We start from the raw sequence: 13,359 nt of genomic DNA on the forward strand, positions 1-13,359 counted from the left end.
TGCTCACTGAAACCTCCGCCTCCAGGGTTCAGCAATTGTCCTTCCTCAGCTTCCTGAGCAGCTGAGACTACAGGTGTGCACCACCACATCTGTCTAATTTTTGTATTTTTAGTGGAGATGGGGTTCACCATATTGGCCAGACTGGTCTTGAACTCCTGATCTCAGGCGAGCCGCCCGCCTCAGCCTCCCAAAATGCTGGGATTACAAGTTTGGGTCACCGCACCCAGCCTGACGTCCCATTTCTTAACTTTGGTGGTGGTGAGATGGATATTTGATTTATAGTTGTTCTTTAAACTGCACACATGTTTTACACACTATTCTGTCTATATTAATTTCTAAATTTAAAAAATTATTAAATAAGAGTGAAAAAGCATTTACTCCTACCACACAAGCCTCTTTCTAAACACTTTAGCCTGCTGATCTTCAGAGAGCAGCCAGTCCTGCCCTCCTCCAGTTTCACCGCCGCTGGAGGCAATGTTGGTTTAACTTAGGCATGACCTTCTAACTAACTAACTAACTAACTAACTAACATGACTCCTGCTAACCTTCATAGCTAGCTTCCTGCTGCTACTATTTCAACCCTCAATGAATACCTCTGGTAATTCTCTCTGGCCTGGTTGGCTCTGTTTTAGTCAACAATCATGTGCTAGGAAGCGTTATGTGAACTGTGGATACAGCAAGGGAAAGAAAAGAAACCCTGTCCTCAACAAGTTTTTGTGATGATGGTGATGATGATGATGATGACAAGGATTGCCATCCTTATGTTGCATATCACAGTAGCTTTGTGTTGCATTTCCTTGATGGTTAATGATGGTACACATATTTTCATATATTTATTGGCCATCTGTATATCATCTTTGGAGAGATGCCTGTTTAGATCTTTTACCCATTTTTAATTGAGTTATCTTTTTATTGTTGAGTTCTAAGAGTTCTTTATATATTTTGAATACTATAATTTTATCAGATAAAGATTTACAGATATTTTCTCCTATTCTGTGTATGCCTTTTCACTTTGTTAATAGTATCCTTTGATGCAGAAAAGTTTTAAATTTTGCTGAAGTCAAATTCATTACATTCTTTCTTTCAGACTGTGTTTTTGGTGACGTACATAAGACGCCATTGCCTAATTCAAAGTCACAGGTATTTATACTTATGTTTTCTTTTAAGAGTTTCATAGTTTTAGCTATTAAATATAGGTCTTTGATTCACTTTGAGTTAATTTTGTATATGATGTGAGGCAATGGTCCCATTTCTTTCTTTTGCATGTAAATATCCTGTTGTCCTGGCACCATTTGTTGAAAAGAACAATTGATTTTTGTATATTGACCTTGTATTCCACAACCTGGATAAATTCATATATATTATATCTTATAATTTTTTTGTAGTTTTTTAATTTTCTTTTTTTCTTTTTGTTTCTTTCTTTTTTTTTTTTTAGACAGAGTTTTACTCTTGTTACCCAGGCTGGAGTGTAGTGTCACGATCTCAGCTCACCGCAACCTCTGTCTCCTGGGTTCAAGCAATTCTCCTACCTCAGCCTCCTGAGTAGCTGGGGCTACAGGCTGTGCCACCATGCCCAGCTAATTTTTGTAGAGACAGTGTTTCACCATTTTGGCCAGAATGGTCTCCATCTCTTGACCTAGTGATCCACCTGCCTCGGCCTCTCAAAGTGCTGGGATTATAGGCGTGAACCATCACGCCCGGCCAGTTTTATAATTTTCTATTTAGATTATTATGTCATAGAGAATAAAGACAATTTGACCTCTTCCTTTTCAATCTGAATGCATTTTACTTTTTTTTCTTGCTGTATTGCACTGGCTAGAACTTCCAGTACAATGTTGAGTAGAAGTGGCAAAAGCAAATATTCTTGACTTGTTCCTGATGTTAGGAGGAAAGCATTTAATCTTTTACCATTGAGTATGATACTAACTGTAGTTTTTGTTTCTTTGTTCAGTTTTTGTAGATGCCCTTTATCAGGTATAGGGAATTTCCTTTTGTTTGTAGTCTGTTCAGAGCTTTTATTGGGAACATGCTAAGTTTTGTCAAATATTTTCTTTCTGCATGTACTCAAAAAATTATGTTTAAAAAATTTGTTAATTGCATTAATTAGTTTTCAAATGTTAAGCTAACCCTAATCCTAACCCTTGCATTCTTGGTATAGGCTCCTCTTGGTCATGATGTATTATCCTTTAACAGTTATATCTGGTTTGCTAAATTTTGTTTAGAATTTTTGCATCTATGCTTATGAGATGTATTAGACTGTGGTTTTCTTGTGGTATTTTTGTACGATTTTGGTATCAAGCAAGTACTGTCTTCATATAAATGAGTTGGGAAGAATTTCCTTCTATTTCACTTTCTTTAAGAATTTGCATATAATTTGCACTATTTCTTTCTCACATGTCTGGTAGGATTTACCAGTGACTCTATCTGGGCCTGGAATATCTAGATGAGAAGATTTTTGAACTACAAATTCATCTATTTCCTCCATGCAGTCCTATCAACTTTTCTCTAATATAGTTTTAAATTGTTATCCATGCATATGCTTTTCATATTATGTCCCCTTGATAAACGGACACTTTCTCATTATGAAATAATGTTCTTTATGCCTGAGAGCATTATTTGCTCTGAAATCTAGTGTATTTGACATTTATATAGTCACTCCAACTTTCTTTGTATTTTTGATAGCATGGAATATACTTTAATACATTTACTTTTAATCTATTTGTGTCCATTTTTAAAGTGTGTTTCTTGTAGGTAGCATACAATCTAAGAATCTATGCCTTTCAGTTTCAGGATGAATTGCTCATATGATTAGGTTTAAATCTATCATCATGCCATTTGATTTATCTCTTCTTCGTTCCCATGGATGCTCATCCAGCCTCTCTAAATACAACTCCTGTGTAACCTTAGTGTATTATCAAAATTACTGCCTTCATTTTTGGAAGTTATTTTCAGTGGACATAGACTTCTAGTATGGGCACGCCTTATTTTGTTGGGCTTTGCTCTATTGCACTTCAGTTATTTCCTTTTGTGCAAGTTGAAGCTCATGGCAACCCTGCATCAAGCAATGGGGGCCATTTTTCCATCAGCACATGCTAACATTGTGTCCCTGTGTCATATTTTAATAACCCTCCCAATGTTTCAAACTTTTTCATTATTATTATGTGTTATGCTAACCTGTGATAAGTGATCTTTGATACTACTACTGTAATTATTTTAGACTGCCATAAAGCACACCCATACGACAGCTAACTTAATCAATAAATGTATGTGTTCTGACTGCTCTGCCAACTGGCCATTTCCCCATCTCTCTCCCTCTCCTCCAGTCTCCCTGTTCCCAGAGACACAACAACATTGAAATTAGGCCAATTAATAACCCATCAGTGGCCTCTAAGTGTTCAAGTGAAAGGAAGAGTTGCACATCTTTTTCAATTTAAGTCGAAACTAGAAATGATTAAGCTTAGTGAGGAAGGCATGCAGAAAGCTGAAGCAGGCTGAGAGCCAGGCCTCTTGCACCAGTTAACCAAGTGGCGACTGCAAAGGAAAATTTCTGGAAGGATATTAAACATGCTATTCCAGTGAATACACAAGTAATAAGAAAGCAAAACAGCCTTATTGCTAATGCGGAGAAAGTTTCAGCAGTCTGGATAAAAGATCAAACCAGCCACAACATTCCCTTAATCTAAAACCTCATCCAGATTGAGGCCTAACTCTCTTGAATTCTGTGAAGGCTGAGAGAGGTAAGGAAGCTACAGAAGAAAAGTCCGAAGCTAGCAGAGGTTAGTTCATGAGGTTTGAGGAAAGAAGCCATCTATGGGACTTAAAAGTGCAAGGTGAAGAAGCAAGCAGTGTTGGTGAAGCTGCAGCAAGCTATCCAGTAGATCTAGCTAAGATCGTTGTTGAAGGTGGCTACACTAAACACCAGATTTTCAGTGTAGACAATACAGCCTTCTAATGAAAGAAGATGTAATTTAGAACTTTCATAGCTAGAGAAGAGAAGTCAGTGTGTGGCTTCAACGCTTCAAAGGACAGGCTGACTCTCTTGTTAGGGACTAATGCACTTGTTGATTTTAAGTGGAAGCTAATGCTCATTGCAAGTCTGAAAACCCTAAGGCTCTTAAGAATGATGCTAAATCTACTCTGCCTGTGCTCTATCAGTGGAACAACAAAGCCTGGATGACAGCACACCTGAATACAGCACGGCTCACTAAATGTTTTAAGTCCACTATTGAGACCTACTGCTGAGAAAAGAAAGATTCCTTTCACAATATTACTGTTCATTGACAATGCACCTAGTCGCCCAAGAGCTCTGATGGAGATGTACAAGATTAATATTGTTTTCATGCTCACTAATACAACATCCATTCTACAGTCCATAAAACAAGGAGTCATTTCAATTTTCAAGTCTTACTATGTGAGAAATACATTTTGTAAGGGTATGATAGCTGCCACAGATAGTGAGTCCTGTGATGGATCTGGGCAAAGTCAATTAAAAACCTTTCTGAGAGGATCCCTATTCTAGATGCCATTCAGAACATTCACAATCCATGGGAGGAAGTCGAAATGTCAACATTAACAGGAGTTTGGAAGAAGTGGGTTCCAGTCCTCATGGATGACTTTGAGGAGTTCAAGACTTCAGTGGAGGAAGTACACGTCAGTCAATTAAGTCTAGAGATTTCATCTCTAGAAATTTGATCTGAGTCTTTTTTTACATCTTCCATGTCTCCACTTAACTTTTGAACATATGTAATGCAGCTATAATAACTGTGTTAATGTTCTTGCCTGCTTGTTTTTATATCTGTGTCAGTCCTGGGCCAGTTTTGATTGATTTGCAAGCCTGTTAATTTTTTATTTGATGATAGTAATTGTGAATATTATCTTGCTGAGTATGGGACCTTTTTGTGTTTCTATAAATATTCTTGAACTTTGTTCTGAGATGTAGTAAAGTTTCCTGGAAACAATTTGATCATTTTGGTATTTCTTTTAAGATTTGTTAGGAAGGACGAGAGCAGCAGTTAGTCCAGGGCTTACTCTTCCCCACTACTGAGGCAAAACCCTTCTGAGAACTATACTCACTGTCTCGTGAAGCGTGAGGGCTTCCAGACCCGGAGGGAACAGGCTGTGTGTGAACACTAGCCACGATTTCCTCTGGTTCCGGTGGTGCTTCCCTTATCCTTGGACATTTCTTCACAGGAATGCACAAATCACTGCAAATCTCAGGAGTTCTCTCTCATGAAGCTCTCTCCTTGACTACTTTGCCCTGGGCATTCTAACTACCTTAGTCTCTCTGGACTCTTAGTCCAGTTTTCTCAATTCAGGGAGTTCACCAGGCTCCACCTCGGTTCTCTTCCCTATGATGTGGCCTAGAAACTCCCTCCTGTGCTGGGGCCATCATAGAATTTTGTAACCCTGCTTCTCTCCCCTCTTCGGCTGCTGTTGCTTGATGCCCAGTGTCTTGAAAACCACAGTGTCATATAGCATTGCTGTTGTTGTTGTTACGGCTGCTTTAGTCACATCAGAAAATCCAGTCACTATTGCTCCATATTGGCCAGAATCAGAAGACCATGGCCTGAGGGTCATCTTGAGGCCTGTTTCTAGGTTGGGGTGTTCTAGGGGAGAGGGAGGCAGAGGAGGAGGAGAAAAGTGAGACTAGAGGGAAGTGAGAGGGAGAAGGAAAGATGATGCCGCAGAGAAGGGAAATCATATCAAGAGGGAAATCTTGAGAAGGATGCAATCCAGGTCCCTCATAAAGGGTCTGACCTCGCCAGGAACTAGAATACTTCTCCACTGTGACGAGAGGAAAGTCAGGTCAGATGTAAGTCAGTAGAAATAGTGGTTGGGAGAAGTGCCTTAATTTGGGTTCCTCCTGCAGACCCTGAAGCAGGGAGTTGAGCGCCAGTTATTTCTTTATATTCCAGTTATATCCCAGAAACTACTATCATGGGAGTGGGGAAGTGAGACATTATCAAGCAAGTCACCACAGTGAGTAACTGAAGCTTAACGGGGGAAAATGCCACAGAGCTATCTTAACTTAGGAGAGCTGGGTTATTTGACATCAGCTTCCCTTAGCCCTTGGCTGACTCAGGGGAATTCACTTCCCAGCACTTCCGTGCCTTGTACAGGGCAAAGTAGCCCCAGTGGCCAGAGAAAGGCATCAGGCAGAGAAGCAGGTGCTGGCAGGTCAAATCCAGCCAGCCTGCCCCCAAATGAGAAGGGGTGAAGGTGGGGCAGCAACAGCATCTCAGCCCATGCTGCAGGGACCTCTGCTGCTTGTGACAGAGTATTTCACTCACACAATATTACGCCAGGGCTTCTTTGGTGCAGGGAGACGGAGCAGGGAGGAAACATCGGTCTCTGCCAGGGTGTCCTAAGTGAGACTGCACAGGCCCCATGTGCTACAGCTGTTTCTGATCAGCCTTTCCTTTTAACACAGGCACGCACATGTGTATACACACACAACTATTTCCCCACAGCACTCCCACAGCAGGGAGAGCCCACAAGGCTGTACACAGCAGAGCACAGATATGAGGGGAGGCAGCAGAAAGGGGGTGACAAGCGCACTGGACATGGAGCCATGAGCCCTGGCTCTGCCTCCTGGGAACCATGTGATGTCAGGAATTGGTGTCCCAGTTAGTAACAGGCTGCTAACTTACCTCCCAGGACTATTGTGGAATGAAGAGAAATAGGGAATGTGAGACCGCTTTGTAAACTTTAGAGGAATTATTACCACCAGAGGCCACCTGGTATGTGTAAGCAGCCCCAGAGAAAGATTAGCTTCCCCGTAAAATCCACCCAGGATCACAAGAAAACCTCCGGGAGGTCAACTTGATACACAAAGATTTGATACGAAAAGTGTGGTCTATGGCTGCACCAGCATCGCCCAGGGTCTTGTTAAAAGTGAAGAACTCAGGCCGGGTCTGGTGGCTCACGCCTGTAATCCCAGCACTTTGGGAGGCTGAGACGGGCAGATCACCTGAGATCAGGAGTTTGAGACCAACCTGACCAACATGAAGAAAACCGGTCTCTACTAAAAATACAAAATTAGCCGGATATGGTGGCGCATGCCTGTAATCCCAGCTACTTGGGAGGCTGAGATGGGAGAATTGCTTGAACCGGGAGGTGGTTGTGGTGAGCCAAGATTGTGCCACGGCACTCTAGCCTGGGCAACAAGAGCAAAACTCTGTCTCAAAAAAAAAAAAAAAAAAATTGCAGAACTCAGATCCTAGCCCACAGAGGAATCTGAATCTACTGGATAGGAACCTGTATTTTAACAAGATCCCCAGGGGACTCTGGTACACTTGAAGCCTGGGACTCCCTGGCCCTGTGCTTGGGGTGTGGATTTGCCTCTTTCCCTCACTTGCCCCCTCTGATTTCTGGGGCAGCTCAGCTCCCTCCACCATACATGTAGGGCTGTGGTCTAGATCTGCCCCAGAGAGACCAGCAAAGCTCTGTATTCTCATCGCTGAGCTGAAAACTTATAACTATGCTCATCATCATGATTCTGAAGAAATAAGAGATGGTAGAATCACACTGAGGAAAGTATAATACATTTCTGAAATTTACCATCGAAAATAGTTAAAATTAACAACAACAATGCCAATAACAACAACAATAATGTCCTGTTGCTTGATTTATTTGAACTACAGCAATCCGGAAAAGTCGTCAGTGAACAGTGACTCATTCCCTGAGGGTTCTGAATAAGATTCTAAAATCACCACCCATGGTTTTCCTGCACTTTGAAGTGACAGAACAAATGACAGCAGAGATGGGCACTGTCTCCTGAGTCCAGAATGGATGACACACACACACACCTCACAACAATAACATCCTCATCTAAAAACAACCTGAAAGAAGGCTATTTCTGGAATTTGCTTGTTAGTAAGCATTTGTGCACCTGTGGGCAGAGCCCTAAGACCAAGATGGTTTGGGTTTTTTGGATAGTCAATCAACAAATTTGTTGATGCTCTTTCCATGCCAGGCCCTGTTCTAAAGACATGAAGATGAATTCAACTCTCAGAGGAACCCCTCCCCCGGAGCAAAAATTGGGATAACAAATGGGAAAAGCCATAAATGAGAGACAGACGAGGAGGTTAAGGGAGAAAGACTCTGGGGAAATGTCCCAAGAGGTGACCATGGAGATGATGGGTGAGAGGGGGTTTGGTCAGAAGTCAGAGGGAAATGCACTGCATGGCGAGGGAACAGCCGGCACAAGGTCCGGAGGTGGAAGCCGCTTGCAGGGTTCCTCTGGCAGGACAACAATCTAATGCTATGGAAGAAAAATTCCAGGCAGGTAGTCCTTTGGATTGCCTAACAAACTATGGGAAACTCCACAGCCCCTGACAATGCTTCGTTGGTATCTGGAAGTGTAACAGACTCTAGGTGAATGCTCTGAGCTCACTGCCCCCCAGGCACCCCCCAACCCAAGCTCAGTGTCCCTCCCCACCATTGATGCTTTGCCAATCTCATTCCTCCCCACCTTTCCCCACATGATAAATTACCCATCTTCCAGCCTCAGCTCTGGAATTGCCTTTTTCTTGAGGCTTCCACCTCACTGAAAAAACCGACCCTTCCTCTTCTCAGCATGGATGGCATGCCATGGACAGGGAATAACAAGTGGGGAGAGTGAGTTGAAAGGAAAGGGGTTGATCTTAGTTTAGGACAACTTGAGGCTGATGTTCTTTTACGAAATCCAGTCAGGGATGTCCTAAAGAAGTAAGTTTTGGCTCAAAGAAGAGAGCAGTTGCAGATGTGTATTTGAGAGTCATCAGAAAACTGAAACAAATGCATTTACCCACCTCCCTGCTTCTTGCTCTTCTAATAAATGAACCCAGCACCTCTACCAGGTCCTGTTCCCTCCCACTATTCAAGGACAGTGCACCGGCAATTCTCTCATTTCCTGCAGCACAAACTGACTGCTCTCCATTGGATCAGTCCCATCAGGAATCCCAATTTCTTAAATTCAACAAACAATTCTTGATCCCACTTGCCTTTCCAGCAACTGCCCCATTTCTCTGCTCCTCTTGACAGTGACTCATGGAATTATCTGTACTCTTCATCTCCAATTCTCTCCTCCCACTCCACCAAAACTGCTTTTCCCAAGATTGCCAATGACTTCCACATGGCAAACTCCGTGAGTCTCCATCTTACTTGACTTTGCAGCAGAAACACTTTTACCTATTTCTGAGATACCACAATCTCTGGCTACTGCTTCTCAGTTTCTTCTGGTTCTGCCTCATCTTCCTTACCCCCATGTTCTTACCATCCCAAGGCTCAGTCCTGAAACCTCTTTTCTAACTGTCTATCTACTTGACTTCCTGATATCTTGAATTAATATATCCAAAACTGAGCCCTTGATGTCCTGCTCTCCAAATTAGCTCTTCCCACAGTCTTTCTTATCTCAGTTAATAGCCATTCTCTTCTTCCAAAGTGCTCAGAACAAAAACCCTGGCATTAATAGTAATGTCAGCAAAATGACAGGGTAGGCAGCTTCACAGAAATATCAAAAACAAGCAGAAACTGTCAGAATCAACTTTGTCAGAACTCCAGAAAACAGCTAAAGGTTCACAGCAACAACTGAACACTGAATCAAAAAGAGGGTAACTTCTGACTGTAGAGTGATTGCCAGGGATGGGGGCAGGCAAGAATGAGGAGTTATTGTTAAAGAAGTTTGTTTGGGTTGATTAAAAAGTTCTAGAGAGGCCGGGCATGGTGGCTCACACCTGTAATCTCAGCACTTTGGGAGCAGAGGCAGGCGGATTACCTGAAGTCAGGAGTTTGAAACCAGCCTGACCAATATGGTGAAACTCTCTATCTACTGAAAAATACAAAAAAAAAAAAAAAAAAAAAAAAATTAGCCGGGCGTGGTGTCACATGCCTGTAGTCCCAGCTACTTGGGAGGCTGAGGCAGAGAATCTCTTGAACCCAGGAGATGAAGGTTGCAGCGAGCTGAGATTGTACCACTGCACTCCAGCCTGTGTGACAGTTAAGACTGGCTCAAAAAAAAAAAAAAAAAAGTTCTGGTGATGGACAGGGGTTATGGTTGCACAACATGAATGTGCTTCATGTCAATGAACTGCACACTTATTAATAAGAACAATTAAAATGGTAAACTTTATGTTACGTATAGTTTATCACAATAAAAAAATATGATATGGGGAAGAAAAAACTAGGCAAACCGTGTGGCATTTTACTACTCCTTGCCCTGGTCCTGGCTTGACAGCAGTCTTAAAGACATCAGCCCACATTCTACCGTCGGATCCTGGTCCCTCTTTCTAGAAAGGGCAGAGCAGACATCAAATTATCGTGTAGGTCTGCTCTAATCTGTCTCAGGACTATTCAAAGGACTGATGCAAGGCATGTATCTCTGCTTTGCTCAATGCAGAATGAACCCAGGCCAGAAAAGTGGCAGACGGTACTCTATAAACATTATGAGGCTGACAAAAAAACTCTGCAGATGCCTGAAGCAAGAGATTTTGGCTGCAACATATGATAGACTCCCTAAAGCCTAGAAAAAAAATCCAAGGAAAGTGTTGCTTTGGGAAATTAGGGGACTCCAAAGCATCCTTGTATGTGGCGGAATTTACAAAGCTTTGTTAAAGACCTCAGACTTTCACCTCAGGTGTGTCCATAGGCTCGGCGAAGTCTGCATAAGTGTTGAAGGAGACCTAGAGAACAGAAGCAACCTGCAGACTGAGAGAGATGTTTTTGTTTGTTTAACTTCTGTCATTCAAAGAAATCTGTCAAAACACGAGTTGGTCACAAGCTAAGAAAGAGCAACTTCAGTGACCAGTGACCACACATGAAAAGGAATACAATCTATAAAAATATATACAGAAAAAGCCACTAGACAAATGGACTACTACAGCCTTCAACCAAATAACCAACTAAACAAACTAAAAGCCCCGAAAAACCTGGAGGAAAGTTAAAAGACAATTATTTACATGATTTAAAAGATGAATGAATACAACAATTATAAATCTATGTTATTGGGCACATATGCATGAAGATGTAATTTGTGACAACATAAATGGGGTACAAAGACATACTGGAACATAATTTTTTTGTACGCTATTGAAGTTAAGTTGGTTTCAATTCAACTGGATTGCTATAAATTTATGATGTTCAATATAACCCGTATGGTAACCACAAAGAAAATATCTAAATACTTAAAAACAGCCACAAAAGAAATGAGAATAAAATTAAAACATTTCATTACCAAAAAAACCCCAAAAAAACACCACACACACACACACACACACACACACACACACACACACAAAATTGACCAACACAGGAATTAGGAGAAAAAAATTTAAAGAAATAAAAATGAATTATTTTTGAACATCAACACAAAAGACAGCAATGAAAAAATGCAAAATTTTAAAAAGTAAAAGACATATGAGAAACAAATATCAAATTGTACAAGTCTCTCTTTATCAATAGTATACTGAATATAAATGGATTAAAGTTTCCAATCCAAAACAAGAGATTGGCAGAATGGATTTAAAAACCATGATCCAATATGCTGCCTACAAAAGACTCATTGTAGATCCAAATACACAATAAGATTGTAAGTTGAATGATGGAAAAAGATCTATCCAAATGTTAATGAAAAGAAAGCTAAGATGGCTGTACAGATATTGCTTGGCTTATAATGGGACTGTGTCCCAATAAAGTTGAACTATTGTAAATCTAGGCAGTCTTTGACTTACAAGGAGGTTACATCCCAGTAAACCTATCATAAAGTAAAAAAAATCATAAGCTGAATTATTTTAAGTTAAAGACCATCTGTACTAATTTCAGACAAAATAGACTTTAAGTTAAAAACTGTTTCAGGAGATGAAAAATGACAACATATGTAGATAAAGGGGTAAATTCATCAAGAATATATAACAATTATAAATATATATGTGACAGGCTGAATGCAGTGGCTCACGCCTGTAATCTCAGCACTTTGGGAGGCTGAGGTGGGTGGATCACTTGAGGTCAGGAGTTTGAGACCAGCCTGGCCAACATGCTGAAACTCTGTCTATAATAAAAATACAAAAATTAGCCCAGTGTGGTGGCAGTTGCTTATAGTCCCAGCTGCTCAGGAGGCTGAGGCACGAGAATCACTTGAACCTGGGATGCAGAGGTTGCAGTGAGCCAAGATCACAGCACTGCACTCCAGCCTGGGAAACCAAGGGAGGCTCTGCCTCCAAAAAACACACACACACACACAACACACACACACAACACACATACACACAAACACACACACGCAACAAACAACAAAGCCCCAAAAGATAGGAGGCAAATATTAATAAAACCAAAGGGAAAAATAGATAGTTCTAATAATAATGGAGACTTGCGGAGACATCAATACACCTCTTGCAATGATGAAGAGAGCATCTAGATAGACAATCAGTAAGGAAATATAGGACTTGAACAACATTATAAACCAACTAGACCTAACAAACATATACAGAACACTCCACTCTACAACAGAATTAACATTCTTCTCAAGTGCACAGGAAACATTCACCAGGTAGATCATATGTTAGGCCACAAAACAAGTCCCAAGAGATGTGAAAAGACTGAAATCATACAAAATATCTTCTCTGATAAAAACAGAATGAAGATAGAAATCAATAATAGAAGAAAAACTGGGAAATTCACAAACGTGGAAATTAAACAACATACTGTTAAATAACTAATGCAGAGTGTGTGTGTGTGTGTGTGTGTGTGTGTGTGTGTGTGTGTGTTGGGGGGGTGTTCAAAGAACAAAATTCCAAGAGAAACCAGAAAATATCTTGAGATTATTTGAGATTAATGAAGAAAAAAACAACCCAACATACTGAAATTTATGGGATGCAGCAAAAATAGTGCTCAGAGGGAAATGTATAGCTACAAATGCCTACGTTAAAAAAGAACTATTTCAAATCCACAACAAAATCTTATACCCTGAAAAAACAGAGAAAGAAGAAAACCTAAATCCAAAACTAGTAAAAGGAAAGAAGGAAAGAAATAGTAAAGAATAGAGTGGAGCTAAATGAGAGAATAGAAAAATGGAAAAAAACAATAAAACCAAAAATTGGTTCTTTGAAAAGATCAACAAAATTGACAAACATTTAGTTAGGCTGACAAATAGAGAAGACACAAATAACTAAAAAAGAAAGAAAAGAAAGAAAGAAATCTACATTGTTTCAATTGATGCAAAAAAAAAAAAAAAAGGCGTTTGACAAAATCCAACACTCTTTTATGATGACACCTAGAAAACTAGAAATGCTTCTCCTTTTCACCTTCTACTAATCTCTTCCACCCCATTCATTCTAATCCTTTCTCATTCTTCTGCGAACCTGCGAGGCATACACATTCCTTGGG

This window comes from Saimiri boliviensis, chromosome 6, assembly GCF_048565385.1.
Source record: "Saimiri boliviensis isolate mSaiBol1 chromosome 6, mSaiBol1.pri, whole genome shotgun sequence".
Lineage (NCBI taxonomy): Eukaryota > Metazoa > Chordata > Mammalia > Primates > Cebidae > Saimiri > Saimiri boliviensis.